Genomic DNA, 23,288 nt, shown 5'->3' with positions numbered 1-23,288 from the left:
CAGTGCTGCAGTCCACTTGACCTCGACCATTCTGCTGCTCTGACTGCCGGTCCCTCCTGCTCAGGTAAAGGCACGTCCCCTTACCCCTCCCAAACCCCTGCTCTCAGGCACACCAAGAGTCTGATCAGAGTGATTTTTCTCCAATAGACTACGTGCCTGGGGAAAATGTTTTGTCATGTTTTCAAATGTATGCTTGACTCCTTTCAAGATTATCTATCTGACGAAAATAGAGAAATATTTTTTTCGATGGAGAATTTTTTAAGTGAGTGTATCTACAGAGGATCTTCTTTAGAAACAAGGCGATAGCAATATTCTTTTCCTGCCAAATTCAAATGCCATTTTGAAGAGAGCAGAGAGATTACCAGCTGATTCTGAAATTCATTTTTTACATATGAAAAACCACTTATAAGAAAATTCGGAACTATCTTCAGCTAATTCAAATTGATAGAAACTGCTCGTTTCATATTTAAAAATCTAAAGAAGTAAATCCCAAGAGGAAGAAAACACAGTGTCTGTACCTGTAACAGTCTTTTTTTTTTTTAAGATTTTATTTATTTATTTGACAGAGAGAGAGAGAGAGAGCACAAGTAGGCAGAGCGGCAGGCAGAGGGAGAAAGAGAAGCAGGCTCCCCGCCGAGCAGGGAGCCTGACGCTGGGCTCCATCCCAGGACCCTGGGACCATGACCTGAGTTGAAGGCAGATGCTTCACCAACTGAGCCACCAGGCGCCCCAACAGTCTTAATGATAACACATAATCATTTCATGGATTTAGAACTGTATCAAAAGAAGTAGTGTGGATTGTGCACAGCTGAAGAGTTGGGACACAGCATTCCAGCCTCATCTCTGGAGGCCGAGGGCACCCCCCCCCCAGCACTGACTGGCCCCTACAAGGGGCTTCTAGGCCACTGGCATAAACTCCCCACCTGGGGCTCTATCTGCTCCCACCCCACTCCCCCAGCTCACCCTGCCTGTCCCTCTCTCGTGCTGGTTCTGACCGGGCCACCCCACATCCGCATCCCACCCCTTCAGCGGACCCTGCTGCTCAGTCAGGCCCTGCCCGGCTGGCACAGGTAACCCTTGGAGGTCAGAGATATGTTTTCTATTCCAATTGCTCTGTTACTAACCAGCCTTGTGAGGTCACTTGCCTTTGGCAAGTCACAATCTCCCCAGGCTTTAACTTTGTTGTCTGTGAAGTGGGAACAACACACAAGCTGACACAAACTTCCTGAAAGACTAAAATGGTTCATTGACAAGGTGACTTGCCATTTGCAAAGCCACATCACAAATTTAAATTACTGGTTTTCCTTCAATCCTTAAATAAGCCTTAAAGTAACCCTCTCATTCAAGAAACTCTAAAGAACTGGGAAACATGGTCTTTTCTCTTGTTACTCAGAATGCCCTGGTTCTTTCCTCCTACAAGGCCAGTGAATGTCATGTATAACTTTGAACGTCAGTCCCCATGGCCTTCAGAAACTGGGGAGCTTTGAGGTCACTCAAGGGCCTTGCAGACAACCCTCTAGCAAATAGGGAGCTGGTGATGGATACGTCCCCTCCCAGGTCACAATGCTGGAAGCCAGGCACAAGGCATGGGGATGAGGTGCTGCAGTGACACTTCTTCTCATCAGAAACTCTGCCCAGTGCCAAGACCGGCCAGATTGGGAATTGCAGGTTACGGCAGTACCAGAAAAGTCTGCAGCCATCAGGAACATTGCCCTTGCCTGGGGCCTGTCCTCACTGTTTAAGAAATCAGCAATTTACTCTGCATAATGCTTTTCAGACTGAGGGAGAATTCCCTGAATGTCCACTATTTCCCAACTTCTGCCACACAGAGGGCATTTAGAAGTCCCTGACATTGTTTGTAAACACTGTTGCTCACTACTGCTATTAGATGAGGTGAATAAAGCAGTCTATCAAGTTTTATAGAAAGACAAAGTGTGGTTACGGTTACAGCCATTTAGAAATCTACGTGCTATAGCTCTGAGTCTCCACCTGTACATTCGTCCCCTGGGACACATCTCTCAAGTATACTGCCTAGGTTTTTTTGTTTTTGTTTTTGTTTTAATTAATTTTATTATGTTAGTCACCATACATTACATCATTAGTTTTTGATGTAGTGTTCCATGATTCATTGTTTGTGCATAACACGCAGTGCTCCATGCAGAACGTGCCCTCTTTAATACCCATCACCAGGCTAACCCATCCCCCCAGCTCCCTCCCCTCTAGAACCCTCAGTTTGTTTCTCAGAGTCCATAGTCTCTCATGGTTCATCTCTCCCTCCGATCTCCGCCCCCCCTTCATTTTTCCCTTCCTACTATTTTCTTCTTTTTTTTTTTTTAACATATAATGTATTTTATTTATTTCAGAGGCACAGGTCTGTGATTCATCAGTCTTACACAATTCACAGCACTCACCATAGCACATACCCTCCCCAACGTCCATCACCCAGCCACCCCATCCCTCCCACCCCCACCACTCCAGCAAACCTCAGTTTGTTTCCTGAGATTAAGAACTCCTCATATCAGTGAGATCATATGATACTTGTCTTTCTCTGATTGACTTATTTCACTTAGCATAATGCCCTCTGGTTCTATCCACGTCATTGCAAATGGCAAGACGTCGGGGGTTTTTTGATGGCTACATAATATTCCATTGTGTATGTGTGTGTATATATATATATATGGATGTATATATATATATGCATATATATACACCACATTTTCTTTATCCATTCATCTGTTGATGGACATCTTGGCTCTTTCCATAGTTTGGCTATTGTGGACATTGCTGTTATAAACATTGGGGTGCATGTACCCCTTCAGATCACTACATTTGTATCTTTGGGGTAAATACCCCAGTATGCACTGCCTAGTTTCAGAGAACCTGTAACAAAAGCTCCACTGCCCTTAAATCTTTCCGAGCTCAGAACACTGTACTAATGCCAAGAGATATGGGACCTAGAGACCTGGAAACATTCCAACCTCAGTCCCTGAAGGTGATCCCTACCTCTGATCCTGAAAACCAGCAACTAAAGTTTTGCACATTGTTTTCTCAACTTGTCATATATACATTTCTTTTGCAAGGAAATTCTGGGGTCAAACTTATAAAATTATAACATTATTTTCCTTCAAACTTCAAACTAAATAAAGCCAATAATCTCAGAATGTATTCAATGAAACCAGCTGCTTTCACAGCATTGAATTATGTGTAGGACCACAGTGTCAACATTGCTTTACATGTTCATCATAAGCCATGAATTATAAGTTGCTTAAGGCTTTATTCTCCCCTCCTTTCAAACCTACAGGTAATACTGCAGTTAATTTTGCATTTCAACCCAGAGTCTGGTGTTTTGTTTTGTTCTGTTCTGTTTTTATGCATCATTCCCTTGTGCACTTTGGGAAGATATGATAAAATAAACTAGATGAATGCATATGGTATGGTATCTAATCCTTGAAACAGTTAGTGATGATGACATGATGATGACTGTAATTTGAAAGTTACAAAAATCCATGGGGACAAATGCTTCTATAGTAAAAACACAATTGGAGCAAAGTGTAGTTTCAGTAGAGAAATTCTAATATGAAGCATCATCTATTGCACTGATTGCAACTAATTAAAACCACTTCATTAATTATGTTGCCATCTATAGAATACATAGAAATTTTTATTTTTGGTAGCAAAGAGACATAAGTGAGGTCGTAAGTGTTTGCTGTACATGTTCATTATAAATCACTAAAAAAAAAAAATCATAAGTGAGGTCATTGGTATTCCCAGTAATAACAGCCAGGATTTACTGAACATCCCCCAGTTGTAAGGCATAGTGCTATGTTCTCTAGGGAGTGCAATGATAAACAAGACATAAGTTTTGCCCTTAAGACCATTCTGGAATGGAAGATGGAAGAAAAGACAGAATTCAAAGAGTGCTAATGAGAGACACAGCCACTGTGTTTGGGATGACAGGGAAGTATAAATGAAATCTGACTCTGGTGTGGTAAGAAAATATTTCAGATAAGGAGAGGACTTCCTGCCATGGAAGAAAGGAGGGAGAAGCTGGTAGAGGGGCAGCTCACACAGGTGTGTGTAGGGAACACAGGAAGTCTGTTTTGCTGGAGTTTAGACCAGACACAAGCTAGAAGGGAGACTATAAAGTTTCAGTTATACAAGATGAATAAGCTCTTGAGATGTGGTGTACAACATAGGGCCTACAGTTAACGATACAGCACTGTGCACTTAAAAATTTAATAGAGTAAATCTCATATTAAAAGTTCTTACCACATTGGAACATTGTTTACAATAGCCAAATTAGGGAGGCAGCCCAGGTGTCCATTGATAGATGAATGGATAAAGATGTATATATATATATATATATATATACCACATCTTATTTATTATTATTTAGCCATTAAAAAAGGAATGACATCTTGCCATTTGCAACAACATGGAGCTAGAGAGTATTATGCTAAGCAAAATAAGTCCATCAGAGACAGACAAATACCATATGGTATCACTCACATATGGAATTTAAGAAACAAAACAAATGAGCAAAGAAAAAAAAGAGACAAACCAAGAAACAGACTCTTAACTATAGAGAACAAACTGGGGCACCTAGGTGGCTCAGTCAGTTAAGCATGTGACTCTTGATTTAGGCTTAGGTCATGATCTCAGGATTGTGAGATTGAGTCCTGCATGGGGCTTCTCACTGGGCATTCAGCCTGCTTAATATTCTCTCTCTTCCTCTCCTTCTGCCCCTCCTTGCCCCCCTCCCTCTCTCTCTAAACAAACAAATAATTAAAAACAACAAAAAACCTATAGAGAACAAACAGAGATTTACCAGAGGAGAGCTAGGTGGGGAGATGGGGAAAGTAGGTGATGGGAATTAAGAATACCCTTGTCAGGATGAGCACCGGGTGATGTATGGAATTGTTGAAGCACTATATTATACACCTGAAACTAATATAACACTGTATGTTAACTATACTGGAATTAAAACAAAAAAATAATTTAAAAAAAAGGAGTTCTCACACAAAAAAGAAAGGGACACACGGAAACTTTTGGAGGTGAAGGACATATCTATTACCTTGAGCGTGGCAATGATTTCATGGTTCATGCATATGTACAAACTCATCAAACAGCATATGTTAAATATGTGCAATTTTGTGTATATCAATTATATCAACTATATCCTTTTTTTTAGATTTTTTTTTATTATTATGTATTTATTTGACAGAGAGAGACAGCAAGAGAAAGAACACAAGCAGGGGGAGTGGGAGAGGGAGAAGCAGGCTTCCCGCTGAGCAGGGAGCCCAGTGCGGGGCTCGATCCCAGGAGATCATGACCTGAGCTGAAGGTAGACGCTGAACGACTGAGCCACCCAGGTGCCCTGATCAACTATATCCTTTAAAAAAAGTAAAGAAAATCCCACGCTAGTTGCATTGGTCAGTTCTTCTCCAGACACAAGGCCTGATATGCTTGGTCACTGCATCTACTTAAGATGCTTCCAGTCTTAATACATGTGAAAAGCCAGCACGATGCAATTATAAATGACAGGAAAAATACAAAATTAATAGTAATTTTAATTAGGTTAAAGCTTTATGTCTGGTACATAAAGGAATCTCTTCTTTTAACTATGAAAAAAAGAAAAATTTGCTCACAGGAAAGCAGACAGTTGTCCCTTGTTGGGCAAATAATTAAGGAATAGCCATTCACAGGGGTCCACCTGGACACCTGCCTATCTGGCACCACTCCTGGCCCAGCGGGCCCCAGATGCAGTGGTGCCTGCCTTTCCTAATCAGGCCCTGTGTGACTCTCCCTTCTCAATTAGGGCAGTTCTCCTATTCAGGAAAGAATTCCTCCATGTTGGGGTGAGCCCAAATCCGTAAGGAGTGGGTCAGAGAGAACCCCCTGCCTTCATGATGTTCTATTGGGTTTGCTCTTGCCCTTCCCAGGCCCCACACAGCAGCAAAAAAAGAAAACAAACAAACAAACAAAAAATGGATGAAGAAAGTACTCCCATAGAGTGGGGTCAGCGTGCCCAGGGGCCCTTCCAGGTGGCTCCAGGGCTGGTGATGTGCCAGGATCTGCATTCCAGTCACCCGCCCGGACCTGCCTTCTCAGAAGGGCACCTGTATGTCCTGACAGCCATGCTGTGTCTCCCAGGCTGGTCTGCCGGCCGTCGGTGAGGACATGCTGAGGTTTGTGGCTCACGGTGGAAGCCTCTCTACTTCCAGCACCAATGTGTTCTTGGCCTATTTTGCTTTTCCTTTAGTCCTTTCTGTTTTTTCTAGAAGGAAGGTTTGAATGGCTGCTCTTGGTGTCCGTCTCTTCCAGAACCCAGTGCGATTCTGACCCCAGTTCCATTCTGACTGGCCCTGTGTCTCGGGGTCTGTCGTGGTCAGTCCCCATTTGGAGGACTGACCAGGTGAGGGGTTTAAACTAGAGGAGCAACTGGCCCCCAGGGCTCTAGAATTAGTGCCTTCTAAGGCCCTGTCTTGTTCATGTGCTCACTGTCATGCAGCAGGTGACACCCCAGGGAGATACACTGGGTTATTTTCCTAAGAGGGGAGGTGGCTTTGCATTTAGCCGTCCCCACTCATGTGCCCCTGTGACAAAGAGCACAGGTCCCAAGAGCGGGGCTGCAGCCCCTGGGGCAGCCAAGGGATCAGGGAGGAAAGCTCCCGGGGCCTCCCTCCCACCACACACACACATTTCTTTTCACCTAACAGTAAATTTTTAATGATGGGATGGAGAGACAGGACATATTTTAGGCACTGTTAGAACAAAGAGACAACTGAAAGGAATCCTGTAATTTTAAATCCAGATACAAGAAGAAAGCCTAAATGTTTATTTTCAGACATTACGAGTTACTACCGTGTTTAGGAGCCAGGGGTAAGAATTTATGGTGATTGTTTTACTTGAAACCAGCGGGTAGAGCAGTCGACATCTGCACACCAGAATTTCCCTCCACAGATTCTAAGAATAACACAGCTCAAGTTCCACGAACGGCGATTTATCACACCAGCGTGAGAGCCCCTCGATGGCACGGGGCTTGGCGAGGAGGAGGCTGGCAGCGAACAGAGTATATAACTCGGGGAACAGAATCAGAAAGAGGATTTCTGACTTCTCTGCTTCTTGGCACCGAAATGCTATTTGTCCTGTGGCTGAAGATGCCAGAGTTGGGACATAAGAAGACCTAGGAAGACCATCTAGGTCGAGGTTCATCTTCAGCTTTGCAAATAGTAGGAAGGCAAAGACAAAGGGAAGTGGGTGGGATGGGGACTCGGGAATAAATAACAAGTAGGCATAGATGGAATAGATTATGTATCCAACTGCAGGTCAGGGGGAAGGGGACTATTCTAATTAATTTATCTGAAATTAATCCAAGAGACAAATTTGCTGCAGTTCAGGCCCACAGGACCATTTTGTGGGGAGGAAGAAGGAAGAGTCACGGCATGCAGGGGACATGACTGACATGCAGAAGGGGCTTTATCACCCCGCCATGCACCACGCCTAAGGATGGCCTTCCACATTTTGAGTTTAGAGAGCAGGTATGCTGAGAAGTATTATGTTTTGATCTTGTTCTTTGGTGGTAGAGATGAGTGTAGTTGCGATATAAGGACCAGCGACCCCCACCACTGGTGGAGCTTTCTGGAACAGGAGCTGTGTCTTCTTCCTCCCCCTGGGAGCTGGCAGGCACTGAGAGAATCCGCAGACGCACAGCTGGGCACTGGGAGAGTGCGGTGGGGCTGGAACCAGGCCCATTAGGCACTGGCGTCATTATTTTGTGAAAATTTGCTAACTCACACGACTCATTTAAAAATGTTTTACTTTTTCTTAAATACTGTTAAAACACTGTTTAATTTTTTTTAAGTGTAAGGTAAATACATACAATGAAATATTTATTATTTAGCCTTAATGAAGAAGACAATTGTGCTCCATTAACAACATGGGTGAACTTGGAGGCCATTTTGCTAAGTGACATGAACCAGTCCAGAAGGAGAAATACTGCACACCTCCACTCACGTGAGGTGAAGAAAACAGTCACACACAGAGAATCAGAGACTACAATGGTGGTTGACAGGGCCTGTGGGATGGAAACAGGAGGTTGCTAATCCATGGGCATAAAGCCTCATTACACAAGTTGAAGATGAATAGGTCCAGAGATCTGCTGTAAGACACAGTACCTAATATTGAACAATACTTGCTCATACACTTCAAAACTTCTTAAGAGAGTAGATCTCATGTGTTCTTATCACATTAAAATAAAATAAAATAAAATAAAAGTGTAAGGTGTTATCACATTAGTGAATGAATGGATACAAACTGTGGCAAGTTATCTACCCCAGGACTGTTGGCGGGGGGTGGGGGTCCCACAGCCTTAGACCCCTGAACTCTGCTGCTGGGGCTATTTGGCAATTTGGGCCTACCCATGCTTTCAGCAATAAGCCACCTACAGGTGTTTGTGCCCCTCTCACAAATGAAGGGGACACTCTTTAAAGCTGGCTTCATAAGAAGTCAGGGCAAAAAATGATTTGGCCGGCACTGTCCACAGAATCAAAGTAGCTCCTCTTCCTGTCCTGCCCATCCTAAGCCAATCCCTTCTTTTCAAGGCATGGAACACACTGGGTCTTGGCCCCTGTGACTTGACCAGGGTCACCAGACATGAGGTTAAAAATCTATTCAGTAGGAGCGCCTGGGTGGCTCAGTTGGTTAAGCGTCTGCTTTTACTTCAGGTCGTGATCCCAAGGTCCTGGGATCGAGTCCTTCCTTGGGCTGCCTGCTCAGCAGAGAGTCTGCTTCTCCCTTTTCCTCTGCCCCTTTTCTCTGTCTCTCTCTCTCTTTCTTTCTTTCTCTCTATCTCAAATAAATAAATAAATAAATAAATAAATAAATAAATAAATAAATAAATATCTTTTTAAAATATCCATTTGGTAATGACTGTTCTTTTTCCCTTTGTTTTCCTCTCTATTGGCAATCAGTGCTCCCAGGAGAGAAATGTCTTTGTTTCAACCCTGCAGGAATGTTCTAAGTAATCTTCCTAATGGTGAGTCACTCAGGCTTCTCGCATTTTCTAAATTTCTAATTCCCTTCCTCCCGCTACAACATGGCCAAGCACAGAATAACTGAGCAGGTCACCAACGCAGAGGGGCTAATGACTGACTGCATTCAGGAGACACAGTGTTGATGGCAGGTTAAATTACTGGGTTTTCATGTGTGGATTCTGCCTGTATGAACAGGAAGAGGGGAGTTCTAGGAAACACTACAAACCAAACAGGAAGAGGGGAGACTGGATGGCCTAGAGCCGTGTGAGGACTGGAGAGACTCAGCCTAAAATATGTAGTTTTTCTAACGAAATTGTTGAGTATCCACTACATAGAAGAAATACTCTTATAAAGGATGGAGCCTGTCACAGAGTAAGTACACAGTAAATGTTGGTTATTCTTGTCTTTATCAGGTCAGGAAGATAAGAATAGGAATAAGACAAGGAGGTCTCTGCCCTGAGGGTTAGGAATGAATGCAGGCTCATCAAAGGGCACATTAGCCAAACACCTCCGCCAGCCCACTAAGTTGCAAAGTTAAGAAAATTAAATTTGATCCCAATTGATTTTGCTGGAAAAAATTCTATGTCATAAAAGTGGGATTTATATTTTGATCTTCAGAGACAGAGTACGACTATTCACGGCTGCTCTTCTGAGGGAGCATATGCCCTGCAATCTCTCTATCCCCCAGACCCCAAGATCCTGGTTCCACCTCAGGCCCTCCTCTGTTCAAAAATGATTTCATGCAGTTTGAACTAAAAACTTCAAATAGTAGGAGCCAAAAAAACAAAAAATAAAAATAAGTAAATGAGCCAAGTTTAAAAAGTAGGTGAAAGAAAATTATGCTAGAAATCACAATTTAAGAGAAATCACTGCAATGGAATATAAACTTTAATTCTGAATTTGCAGATTGTCAGAACCAAAAGAGAAACACTGTTTGCATGCAAATTATTGTCTGGTATGAGAAAGCAAACAATTCATGGAAAGACATACATTTTACTGCCCAGTTATTATTCATTATTTTGTTTAGCACGTATTTGATATGGCCATGTGATAATAGGCAGTGTTCTAGAAGCTACCTGCCTAAAACAAAAGGAGGTCCCTAGGTTCACCAAACTAGCTGGCAGGCAGGGGAGGGGAGGGGGTCTGAGGTAAAATTCCAACCAGCTGTGCCAGTGAGCAGAGCTGTGTGACCCTGGACAAGTTACTCTCCAGAGATTTTAAGAAATGAAATAAAATGAAGTGAAATGAAGATCTGAAAAAACAAAATAAGATACTGAGTGCAATGCATAGACCACAGTAGGCATGCTTTAATTAGCTGCCTTTTGGGCGCCTGGGTGGCTCAGTCGTTAAGCGTCTGCCTTCGGCTCAGGTCATGATCCCAGGGTCCTGGGATCGAGCCCCGCATCGGGCTCCCTGCTCTGCGGGAAGCCTGCTTCTCCCTCTCCCACTCCCCCTGCTTGTGTTCCTGCTCTCGCTATGTCTCTCTCTGTCAAATAAATAAATAAAATCTTTAAAAAAAAAAAATTAGCTGCCTTTTTTTTTTTGGTACTTTCACTATTGTCACTATTAGCAATCATTCACTGTTTTAACAGGAAAGAATATTCTAGAAGCTACCTGGGCATAGTTTTTGACAAGGGAAGAAAATGAGTTCAGAATAGCCATAAATTTATCTCCTCACCCTTTTGACTAAAGCCAGACCTTGTTGACTAAAGAAGCATGGGCTTCTCTTGCTAGTTCTAGGAAACACTACAAACCAAACAGGGCTCCCTATCTCTGGGGCCTGTCTAAAATCACAGCTACATGCAGGAACCACCCCAGCATCTGGCCTTCCGAGACTCTCCAGCTGAAGCCTCATGAGCAGTGCTGACCCACTGATTAGCATATGAGATTTTAAGTTTCTTGTGGGTGGGAGAGGGAAAAGTAAGCCGCTCTTTTCTGTGATTTATTTCTTGGATGACCGTCATCTACCCACACACCAGACATCCCTGTAAGGGCAGCTCTCCAGCCCCAGTCGCAGAACCCCCTTTCTCAAAGCACAGGCAAGAGGAGGATTCCACGACCAGAGTACCTTTGGCTCCCCGTAATACAAATTGTCATTTTGTTTTTGAAGTGGAAAATAGTGCCCTAAGTAGCAGTACTTGAATAACACCCCTATAAGAGTGAAGTTAGAATACCTCCAAACAGGATCACTGTTAGAGTGAAGCTGGACTTTGAACAAGGTGAATGGGATCAATGAGTCTAGATAACTTCGTGTTCTTTTCTTACTTTGATCCTTTGTTAATGTTGCATCAACCACAGCCTCCTCAGGGACAAGGGGCCAGATCTGACTCCAAGCCCTGAGTAAGCCGTCTCACTCAGCAGCTGGGCCAGTGACCAGCAGGACCCAGATTTCCCTGCCAAAATATGCAGGGTTAGGGGAATGGTTGGTTCTTTCATCCGCTCTTTCATTCCACAGATAATTCCGGGAAGGCCAGCATAAGCCAAAACAGCTATTGTTACCATAAGAAAGGCCCTTAAACCCTCTCAGAGCTTTAAGAATGGAGATGGGCAACAGGATGGTACCTGGAAATGGTTTACTTCTTGCTCTCTGAAACTCTTCCCAACCCTCGCCCACCCCCACCAAGTGCTCCCAAAGCACTTGCAGTACTTTTTCTCTGGTAAGGCACTTGTGACATCACACTGTAATTATTTAATATGTTCTTATGTCCTTAAATCACTGCATACATGATGAGCTCCTTGTGGTGAGAAAAACATGAGATGAATCCTGCTGTGCCAAGTGCTCAACACAAAGCTCATCACTTAATAGGTCCTGGACATCTTCGAATGGTTCCAGATCCAGTTCTTGTACCTACTCCCTGTAGGTTTCCTACACTTAAACACTTATTCTTTAAAATTATATTCTATAAAATCATTGAATAAGTGATTTCCAAAAATTGGTTGGAATTTATAATTATGATCAGTATTAATACCTAAGGAGTAATTTACCCTCTACAGGTTTTTTTTTTTTTGAGCGATTAACTTCAACTTTTCATTTTCCCCATCATTTGCCTTTTCCTAAATTTGTGCTAACTTCATTTGCTTCTATATGTTGTTCCTAAATCAATAGTATTCTGAGAATCAGTAAATGCAAGTTCACTGGACTGGACGTCTCTCGTGTTCCACCTCCCGGGCCCACAGCCCACCTTTGCAGCCAGAACTGCAGGAAGTGGATTCACGCAGGTGTAGACTGAGGACAGTGACGGCACTTCACCCCAGCCGGCCCTGCACACGTCTTACTTCCTGAAAGTGTCAGGTTTGCTGGGAACGCACTCTTGACCGACAGCAAATGGGGGCCAGCAGGTGCACAATCGCTTTTACATGATCTCAGGCTGATTCATTCTGGGGTACATCCCACAAGGCTTCTCGATGAATCTAGCTCTAGTTGTCCACAACAGGGACCAGCTTGGTAAAATACACTTGGATTGGCTTTCCCACCTTCCCGATTCCACTTCCATTCCCTGCTTCTGTGCCCAGGAATCACTCTCCATAGCCAGCCACCTCTGCCCATCCTTGTCTCCGCTCTGCTTCCCATGAATAACCCAGGCCAAGATGCTCCGCAAGTACTGAGCTGAATCTCACCCGTGCTCACATAGTCGGGACACAAGTTGTCCCTGCCTTCCTTTTATTTAAACAACTGCAGAGCAATTTTCCAATCAAACTCCATTATAAATATCCTTCAGGTGATTTCTCAAGCCTTTTTTCCCCCCATCCTTCCTCACGCATGTGGAGTCCCAATGTAAATTATTGATGACAAAGGGAAAAAAACTATACTGCTTTAATAAGTAAGAAAGGTGAGGCTGAGAAGAGATGAAGTATGTTTAGTAGATGACAGAGCAGCAGATCTTGCACTTTAGTGTTGGAAAAATAAAGGAAGTTGAGAATTTTTAAAAAATCCACTGGCCTTTCAATGATCCCATGGCCTGATTCCTGTCTACTAGGGGGAGGGAGAAAGGCACACCCGAGTTTCCTGCTGCATTTCTCACGGCTCAGTGTGGAAGGAACGCTCAGCAGCTCTGTCTGCCACACCAGCACTTGGAAAAGCCCCGGGAGTCTGCATAAACTCCTCTTAGTTAGGATGACCTGAGCCCCGTCACATCTCCCAGTGCATTTTCTAACGGAAACACTGACCTTGCTCTGTGTCTCCGAGACCGTGTCTCCCAGGGAGAGACTAAGGCACAGGGACAAAGAAACGCAGAGACAGGGTCAGATGGAGATACGAACTCTGGGTGGTGGAGCCAACCACGTCCGAATCCCAGAACAGAATGAAAAATAAAAAGCAAGAAACGCTCTCACCTTAAATGCCTCTTCAGACACTTCCCTGAGCTTTTCTGGAGCCAAGCAGGAATCGGATCAAATCTCTGAAGAAGAAAGAGCAGGCAGAGTCTCAAAACTCGAGCAGCACATCGCCCGGTGGGTGGCATGGTCGGGGGCACCCTCAGCGGCAGACATTCCACCCCAGGGCACATCCAGGCCCACAGCAGCCAGGACTCTATGGGGTCCCCACGCCCCAATCCAGGAGGATTGCTGGTTATCACCAGCCAGTGCAGGAACGAGTCCCCGAAGCCTTTGGGTCAAGACTAGCCCCCTCCCGGAAAGGAAACTACACATACAGTCAATGTCTGTGTTTAAAGGACTCACGTCCCAAAGAAACTTCTAAAAGAAGGCAGTTTTACAGAAACCTGAGCATTCTTTTTGTTATTGTTATTATTATTATTATTATTATTATTATTATTCCTTTCAGTAAACGTGCTGTTTTCTTCATCTTTTTTCAGAACATTGTCTTGAAACAGGGGCCATAGATGTGGATTTACTACTCACAGAAGCAATTACATACTTGGCGTATAAGGGATGTCATGGCAATAAAGAAATGACAGGCTGATCTAATTGGCTCCCTGCTCTTTATTCTACCATTAGGTTCAAAAGAAAATAAAGAAAACCAATCCAGTCATTTCCCCATAAATCTAAGGAAAATGGGTCTACTTCAAGGCTATTATGCATTTTCTGTCCTTTCTCGTACTTGGACTCCATAAATGGAGCTGTGTTATAAAGAATTTAGAAGAGTAAGTGATACTCTTCCTGTTTATCACCAATTTTCATGCCTGAGTTAGGAGTAAGAAAACCAGAAAGCATTCCTATGCCTTTGCGTGGTTCCCTGCTGCCATGTTTACTATACAGGTATGCTTTGATGATGGTAAAAGAATTCTACATAATCTAAGTTTTTTTTCCAAAATGATGATATTACAAATGTAGAGTAGTAGTTTTCAGTTTTCAAAGTGTTTTCCATCTACTAACTCTGTTTTTAAAACCAGATACATTTTTCAAAACTATCTTTAATCTGGGAACTCATCACCAATACAGAAATCCTAATTTTCTTAATGACAAACTGTCTTTGATTTCAACACTCAGAATCTGCTGTTTAATTAATGAACAGGGAATATAAATAAGCCTGTTAATATTGATTTCCTTCACTCAAATAAATGATGGCAAAATCCACCAGCAGGAGACACCTGGAAACTAAAATTTATTGTATTTCAACATGAACCAAGCACTGTACTAAGGTAAAAGAACAACTCAGGATTTTACAGTCAATTAGGAGGAGGAGGAGGAGGAAGAGAAGAAGAAGAAGAAGAGGAAGAGGAAGAGGAAGAAGAAGAAGAAGAAGAAGAAGACGACGACAATCAGGTATAATGAAAATGTAATGACCATTACGTAATGGAAATTCATTTTTTAATGCTATGAATTTCAAACCTAATTGACTTAAAATGCTTCAGCACAAATCCCAGTTGCTAATGGCCAGAGGGGCTATTTAATACTGGTGCCCAAAGAGTATCAAAAGCCTCAGTAACTTCTGTGTAATAGAAAACCTTCCCGGTGCCCCACCACCTTGGTGGCAAAAGCCAGAGTCGACACATGAGCTCTCCCACCCCGAGGCTGAGGAACAACCCTCCGTTCAGGGAGAGACACCACCCTGAACAGATGGAGAGTCATTCTTGTGGAAGAAACCATCATAGACCAACTGGTATTCAATGCTCCGATGCAAGCAAGTAATTATTCAGGAATATAATTGCTGTGAACAAAGGGAAGATTAATAGAGAACAAGGAGCTGAAATGATGAAGAAAAATCAACCAACCTAGGATGAAAATGGATGGTTTTCTCTAGTTTCAGAGTTGAGAGGAACAGGAAATTAACATCAGAGCCCCGTGACAGTTGAACCCTCTTCAGAGCACCTACAACACACCAGTGGTTTTGTAAGAGATGCTAAGATATGTACATAAGCACACACTCAGACAAGTGCATTTAGCTAGTCATGCCTGGGTTAACCGAGTAAATGTCTATCTCTCTAATCCCATAGTAGGGGTTCAGTCCACCTCAGTAATGTTTTGGTCATCTTTACAATACCCCAAGTGAAAGAATCTCCTTCAGTCTCTGTTTTCTTTTCTTCTTTATGAACTTCACAAACACCGATTAATATTAGTAATAAAGGTTCTTTTTTTTTAAGAGAGAGAGCTCAAGTGTGTGGGGGGGCGCAGAGGGAGAGAGATAATCTTAAGCAGGTTCCACGCCCAGCACAGAGCCCGACATGGGGCTTGATCTCACGACCCTGAGATCATGATCTGAGCTGAAATCAAGAGTCAGATGCTTAACCGACAGAGCCCACCCAGGCACCCCAGTAATAAAGGTTCTAATAAATGGCACCTTCCTAACAAATTTCAATGTAAAGACTTACTTCATTCATGAAGGTCTCACCACATCTATAGGAAAAAGAAAAATCTAAATTAGTATGTGGTTACAAAGATTTGACTTGGAAAAACTCAAGCTGTGGGCACATCTCTGCTTAAAGTCGGGAAGTAGAAACTGAGGGTTCCCTGAAATCCCTTCAAGCTGCATTAGAGTCTTACAGCAGTGGAGGATTCCTCGTCCAGATCCTTCACCGCCTTTTTCTGTCACTTTCAGGAGCTCACAAGCCTCCCTCCAAAACCTGGTGAGCAAGTATCAGTAAACATTTATAATACTACAATCCACTTGTACCTATGATAGGAAATGTGTGACCAACAGTCATTCCCCATACTAATAATCTAAAACTGTAAAATATTATGGGAGTGCTGTCACAATTTTAACTAAAGCCGAGAAAGCACACAATATTATGCCATTTTCCTCCTGAGGGGTCATTGGTTTTCTGAAGGGCAGCCCGTGCCTTTGAACACTCACAAAATAAATGATAGAGTACCTCTGATGCCGCTCCGGCGATTTGTCCCTTTGTCCTGTGATGCACGTATTCACAAGATAGCAGCCCCAGGAAACCCACAAGCACCGACTGGGGAGTAGATGTTGCTGCCATCAGCAAGGAGAGAATAAAAGATACAAATATGAATGTCAAAACCCTAAGAAATAGGGCATTACCAGATTCATTATGCTCCCTGACCAAGGGCTTCTGTCAAAAAATGAATTCAATATTGATAACCATGTTCAAACAGGAAAGCATTTTCAGAAGCGACAGGTTAATCTTTTTTTTTTAACCAGAGCCAGTATCGTGCAAATATCGGAATATCAGAGGTCTCCGTGGTTGAATACCTGCAATCATGCCCAGAAGGATGTGGGTTCTTTCTGTTTTTGTTCATCTGGGGGGGTTTTGTTTGCTAGATACATAAATTGAACATAATCATGATAAAAATTTTTAGCAATACATGGAAGTTTAAATAAGTACAGTCACCTAAAATACCACTGTCCTAAAAGAACCACCATTAACATTTGGTGAACATATTTCACACATCTTTCTATAAACACACACATGCACGCACACAGGTACACACAAATGGAATTGTATCATATACGATGATTTTACCTGTATTGCCCCCTTACCCCAAACTAAGCGGTTTATATCTTAAGCAAAAGACAGAACATCCTTTGCAAATGTTTTTCTAAGCCCTCATCTGTTTATGTTGTTTATGTAGTCACTTTATTTTATAGCTTCTGGATTTCTTGTCTTCCTTAGAAAGGCATTCTCAATTCCCAGTCATCTAAATCATCTTTTAAGATGTGGGGTTTTTTCCAGTTAGCTTTTAAATTCATCTGAGATTTTGTATTTTGGGGTATGAGGTAAGAGTCTAATTTTATTTTCCTGATAAATTTCCATTTGTGCTAGCAACATTTATTAAAGAAATATATAACAATTAAATTGAAACACTAACTTTTCCCATATTAAATTCCCATATATCTGAAATCTGTTTATGATTCTTTTATTTTAGAAATAACTTTTATTCTATTTGGGACTGTGTATTACCTTTTGATATCTGCCATTATTTTCTTGTTCATTCTCAGGTATTTGTCTTCTATAGGGAATTTTGATCTAATTTAAAATGTGATCTATTTAGGATTTAATTATCCATAATATGTAAATTTTAGAGGAATTTATTAATAATTTTAGTAATTAAATATTTCCATCCATGGTCAGGTATATCCTTGTGCTAGTTGAAAAAAACATTTTTTAATCCCTCAAAAAATCATATAATTATTTTTAATGTAGATTCCTTATTAAAGTCATTCCTGAATATTTCATAGCTTTTGTTGTTATTGTAAATTAAGTTTTCCACATTTCTGTGTTTAGCTGCTAATTGCTAACAGTTAAGAAACTATTGATTTTTATGTGTTAATCTTATATTTATCTTTTAAAGTCAAGCCTTCTGGGTTTTCCTTTTATAAAATCGTATCTCCAGGCAAATAAAATGTTTTGCTTTTTCTTCCCATTATTCAAGAAGCAGGAGTGACCCTGATACTCATTCTAGGGTATCCCCCTTCTGCCAGCAAGCCAAGCCCCACTCAAACTCAGCTGAGCCCTTCTCCCTCTGGCTGAGGTCACTGTATCACCTCATGGCCACCAAGGTCCACACCTTCACCAAGATCTGCAGGTGCAAGGCAACCGGCTTTCCCAGAAGCTCCTGATAATACCTATCACTGCACACCCAGGCTGCTTGGTTTCAGCCTTTGTCACCTTCCACAGACAAAGCTCCTCTCTCATGTTCATCCTCTAGGAAGAGAGACTGACAGAGGAGTGGCATCCTTCTAGGAGACTGGAACACAAGCCATGTTCGGAAACACCCAGACCCATCTCAGCTCTCCGGGATGACTAACTGGGGGACTCCCACAGCTCTCTCTTACAAACTCTGGTCTTTGAATTTTCTCTTTTATCAGTAAAACCTATTCCTTAACCAGTACCCTGGGACACTGTGGAATTCACCCTGACCTCCTCCATGACAGGAGGCAGCCCAGAAGGGATCCTTCTGTGACGATGCTTTATTTTCCAACCTTTATAGCAGCTGTTTCATTTTTTTCCCCTGTGAAATTTAGTAGAATCTGCAAAATAATTTGAGTGATTTTGTTTTCATTTATTTATTCATTTTCAATTATTCATTAAAAAATAATTTTGTCTCTGTTTAGAAATCACTCTATGATTTTACATTTTAGTTATTGACAGTAATTTTTGAAAAGAAATTTCAATAGGTGTTGGGGATGAAGGAGTGCACCTGTGATGAGCATGCGGTGATGTATGGAATTGTGGAATCATTGTATCACACACCTGAGACAAATATAACACTGTACGCTAACTATACTGGAGTTAAAATAAAATTTTAAAAAGGAAAGAATAAAAGAAATTTCAATATATGTAAGTAGTTTCTATTTATTTGTATCTTTGTGTTTTATTTTATCAATGCAACAGAAGTTAACAAGTATTTTTACTGTATTATATCAAATACTTTTGATGCCTGTGGACATGACCATATTGGTTTTCTCCTCCATGGTTTGATGTATTATGTTGATATAGTTCCTGATATTGAACTTCCCTTGTTTTCCTTGAATAGACCTGACTTGTCAGTATATTTTTCTTTCTATCCTGTTTGTTAACATTTTATTTAAAATGTTCATACCTCTACTCATAAGTGACATTGATCTATATTATTTTCTGCCTCTACCTGTTTTCGTATTTAATTTTTACAGACTTCAAAAAATGAGTTGGGATCTTCCCACCTTCTCATATAATCTGAGTTAATGTAAATGACTTGGGAATTATCTTTCCTTTAAGTGTTATATAGAACTTGGATATGAAACTATCAATTCTTGGGTCTTTTTTAATAATAGATTTTAATCCTATTTCGAATGTCTTTTTGAATTTCCTGTCTTCATTCCAATTTCAGTAATTTATGGTTCACTATAAAATCATCAATTCCCTCTAGTTTCCAAATTTGAGGCCAAGGAGTACACATAGCAATCTCATAATTATCTTCATTTCTTCTATTTCTCGTTCCCGTTTCTAAGTCTTGTATAATTTTTGTTTTTTTCCTTAAAGGGCTTACATATTTATTGGGCTTTTCAAAAGATAAGATACTTTTATTTATCTTTAGTACATATTTTCACATATATTTCAACTTTTAGTTTTGTTAATTCTGTTTTCCAACTTTCTTAACTTTGTTCTATTATAATTTCTCAAATGAGCATAAATTCCTATGTTCTTGGCCTGTACTCTTATTAATCAAGGCACTGAAAACCAACTTTCACTGATCCTATATATTTTTGTGTGACGCTTGATCCTTTTCATTCTTTCTTAGATTTCTCCATTGATCTCATATCAAGACTGTTTCATATTTTTGTTATCAATTCATAATTTCATTTATTATTATCAGAGAATGTGTCCTGTAAAGTATCCTGGTTATTTTGCTAAGGTTTTCCTCGTGGTCGGGGCATGACCAATTTTTTAATATTTCACGAAATATAAAGAAGAAGAAAAAAACTATATTATTAATCCAAAAACATAAATTACATATTCAAATTTGTTTATTATGTTATTCAATTTCTTTCTGCTGTTACGAGCTGGTGTGTATAAAGTCATGACATTTTTTTTAATGAGTGGGTGTTTTGTGACTGTAAGATGGCAGTCACTCTGTTACATCGAGTGCTTACATTTCACCTTGTCTAATAATGTGGTCATTCTCACTCTCCTTCTGTTTCCATTGTTGTCCAAGAACTATTTTCTCATCCTTTTATTTCTAATTTTAGCTTTATACCTTCCATTGTATTAATTTTACTTTCTGGTTTCCCTTTTTCTTTTTCTTCTGTCACTAGTTTGGTCAAGTAAACACTCATGTCCCTATTGATTATTATTTATGTAAAATGTACTCCTGTCCTCTGACACTTTCCCATGAGTGACCTCTCATAAAACTCACTGTCAAACACACATTTGTTTTGTATTGTACGAAAACCAGCCATCAGGGATTTCCCTCCACCAGGCATTCTATCCTCCCTTCTTCTTCTTCCGCCCCTGCCCCTGTGGCTATGTCAGAGGAAATCTTTGGGATATTTTTGCTCTCTCCTCCCCTAAATGAGAACCTTCACTGATTCTTTGCCTTCCTGTACCATCACTCCCAACACTGACTTCAAGGTTCTAATGATGTAATTTAATACTTTTAATGCTTTTGTTTCTGGACTGTTAGATTTTCTTTTTAAATCTTGAATGTAATTATTTATTTTTAATTCAATTTTATTTTATTTTAAATTCCAGTATAGTTACCATACAGAGTTATATTAGATTCAGGTGTACAATCTAGTGATTCAATACTTCATACATCACCCAGCGCTTATCACAAGTGCGCTCCTTCATCCCGTCACCTGTTTCCCCCCTCCCCCCACCCACCTCCCCACTGGTGACCATCAGTGTGTTCTCTAGAGTCGAGAGTCCGTTTCTTGGTTTGTCTCTCTCTTTTATTATTTCCTTTGCTTGTAGATTTTTAATAAGAACTGTAGGATTATTCTTGCTAACTTCTGCTTCCTCCTCCTTTTAATCCTCTCCCACATGAAGTGCCTGCCGTGGTTCATTTATTGTTTAGCTAGAGTCTGTTTTTGTGCATGGTCTACAGATGGGGTTTATGGATGATACAATCTCTGAATCCTGAATATGTGTAAATTTCACTCACCCTAGCAGTTGATGGTATCTTTGCTGTGTAGAGGGGTCCTGGAAGAGGAGCTTCTTCTTGGAAGTCTATACATATTATCTGAGGAAATTTCAGAGCTACAGATGAGCCATTTCTAACCTTTCAGTTTTTCCCTCATAGGTAACCTGTTCATTCTTTCTTAGAATGTGAAGGTTTTTCTCTTTGTTCCTGAGCATCAGAAAGCTAACCGGGGGGCACCTGGGTGGCTCAGTTGGTTAAGCGACTGCCTTCGGCTCAGGTCATGATCTCAGGGTCCTGGGATCGAGCCCCGCATCGGGCTCCCTGCTCCACGGGAAGCCTGCTTCTCCCTCTCCCACTCCCCCTGCTTGTGTTCCCTCTCTCACTGTGTCTTTCTCTGTCAAATAAATAAATAAAATCTTTTAAAAAAAAAAAAGAAAGCTAACCGGAAATTGTCCATGTGTGTTCTGTATATCAGTCTTGGATGAACCTCAGAGACACATTTAACTCTGCAGACTCAAGTCCTACTTAACTCAGGGAAATATTCTGCTATTATTTGCTCAATTATTGCACTTCCTCCAGGTCTCTCCACAATAGATGTTTTTTGTGTGTTACATTGCCGGATCTGTCCTCTTCATCTCTCTTTATATTTTTTCTATGTTTTGAGATATTCCTTCCTTAGTCTTCTCAGCACTAATTCTGTCCTCACCAGTATTTTTTCTTTAATATCACACTTCTAGTTCTGAAAGTCTGTGTGCAATAATAAATCTCCTTATATGCTCTAATTATTTTCGTCATTTCACTTGTCATCAATTCTTTCTTTCCCTGCTTGTTTGTCACTTTGTCTGTTTTTACCCACTCAGTGGGGCTCAGATAAAGCTGTTGAGAGACTTCAAGTGAGAGCAATTACTCCTATAACAGAGTGAATGCCTGTATGTGTGCACGTGGGCGTGCACGCATGTGTGTGCAGAAATCCAGGTCTTCCCCAGTCAGTTGGCAGAGTTCCAGCAGGGAAGCTGAAGTCCTTTGTCAATGGTACCAGGAAGAAACATCTCCCCTCCTTGCTCTCCTTAGTCTCCAGCCTAGAGAAGGGTAAATGGAATAGACTTGGCCCACACACTCAATAATTCTGCTTTCTAAAAGTGTAGCAGAAGGGCGCCTCAGTGGCTCAGTCAGTTAGGCATCTGACTCTTGATTTCAGTTCAGGTCATGATCTCAGGGTCATGATCCCAGGGTCATGGGCTCTGTGCTCACTGCAGAGTCTGTTTGAGATTCTTTTTCCCTTTGCCCCTCCCCCTGCTCTCTCTCTCTAATAAGTAAATCTTTAAAAAATTAAAAAGTAAAAAACAAAAGTGCAGCAGATCTCTTTAGGGATTCTTGGACATAGGAAAGTTCTAGCCATCTTCTGAGAAATTCACAGATCCTTAAAAGCTAAGATTTCCCCATGATCCACCAAATTCCCACTCCAGTGATCTCTGCTTTTTCATCTCCAGACCCCACTCCAGTGATCTCTGCCACCAAAATGGGACTGTCTAGGCCCTGGCACAGCTTGAGCCTCACTCATATCTTTTGGGTCACTCCTTCTGATAAACCCCACCACTATCTGGCTCGGAAAAGGTGGTCAATTGTGAATAGTTAGGAAAGGAGGGCATTAGGATACATTCAAACTTCCATCTTCCCAGAATATTGACAGTGTGTGCTTCTACAAGCCCTGGTGTACAGTTAGAGACAGATCGGGAATTAGAGCAAAAACACAAAAGGTCCCAGAAAGGTAGTACATACATGTTGAACTATAGGAAGCATATTATAAAAGGGAGGGCAAACATAAAGATAAAACCTTTATGATTTACCCAGAGCAATTAGGGAAGAAATGTTTAAAATTACATAAATAAATTTTAAAGACCTCTGTAGACTTTGCATTGTCCCATCTGTTTATTCTCCAGTAAGCCACTGTAAATATCTGAAATATGGCAGAGCTATTTCATATATATATATATATATATGTATTATATATATATATATTAAGCCTCAAATCTGTCATGTATTTTATTCAGTACTTTTAATATTACAGGTGGTTTTTTTTTTTTAAAGATTTTATTTATTTATTTGAGAGAGAGAGAATGAGAGACAGAGAGCATGAGAGGGAGGAGGGTCAGAGGGAGAAGCAGACTCCCTGCCGAGCAGGGAGCCCGATGCGGGACTCGATCCTGGGACTCCAGGATCATGACCTGAGCCGAAGGCAGTCGCTTAACCAACTGAGCCACCCAGGCGCCC

This window comes from Leptonychotes weddellii, chromosome 13, assembly GCF_054177405.1.
Source record: "Leptonychotes weddellii isolate Sample4059 chromosome 13, ASM5417740v2, whole genome shotgun sequence".
Taxonomy (NCBI): Eukaryota; Metazoa; Chordata; class Mammalia; order Carnivora; family Phocidae; genus Leptonychotes; species Leptonychotes weddellii.
Note: the sequence above shows the minus strand (reverse complement) of the source record.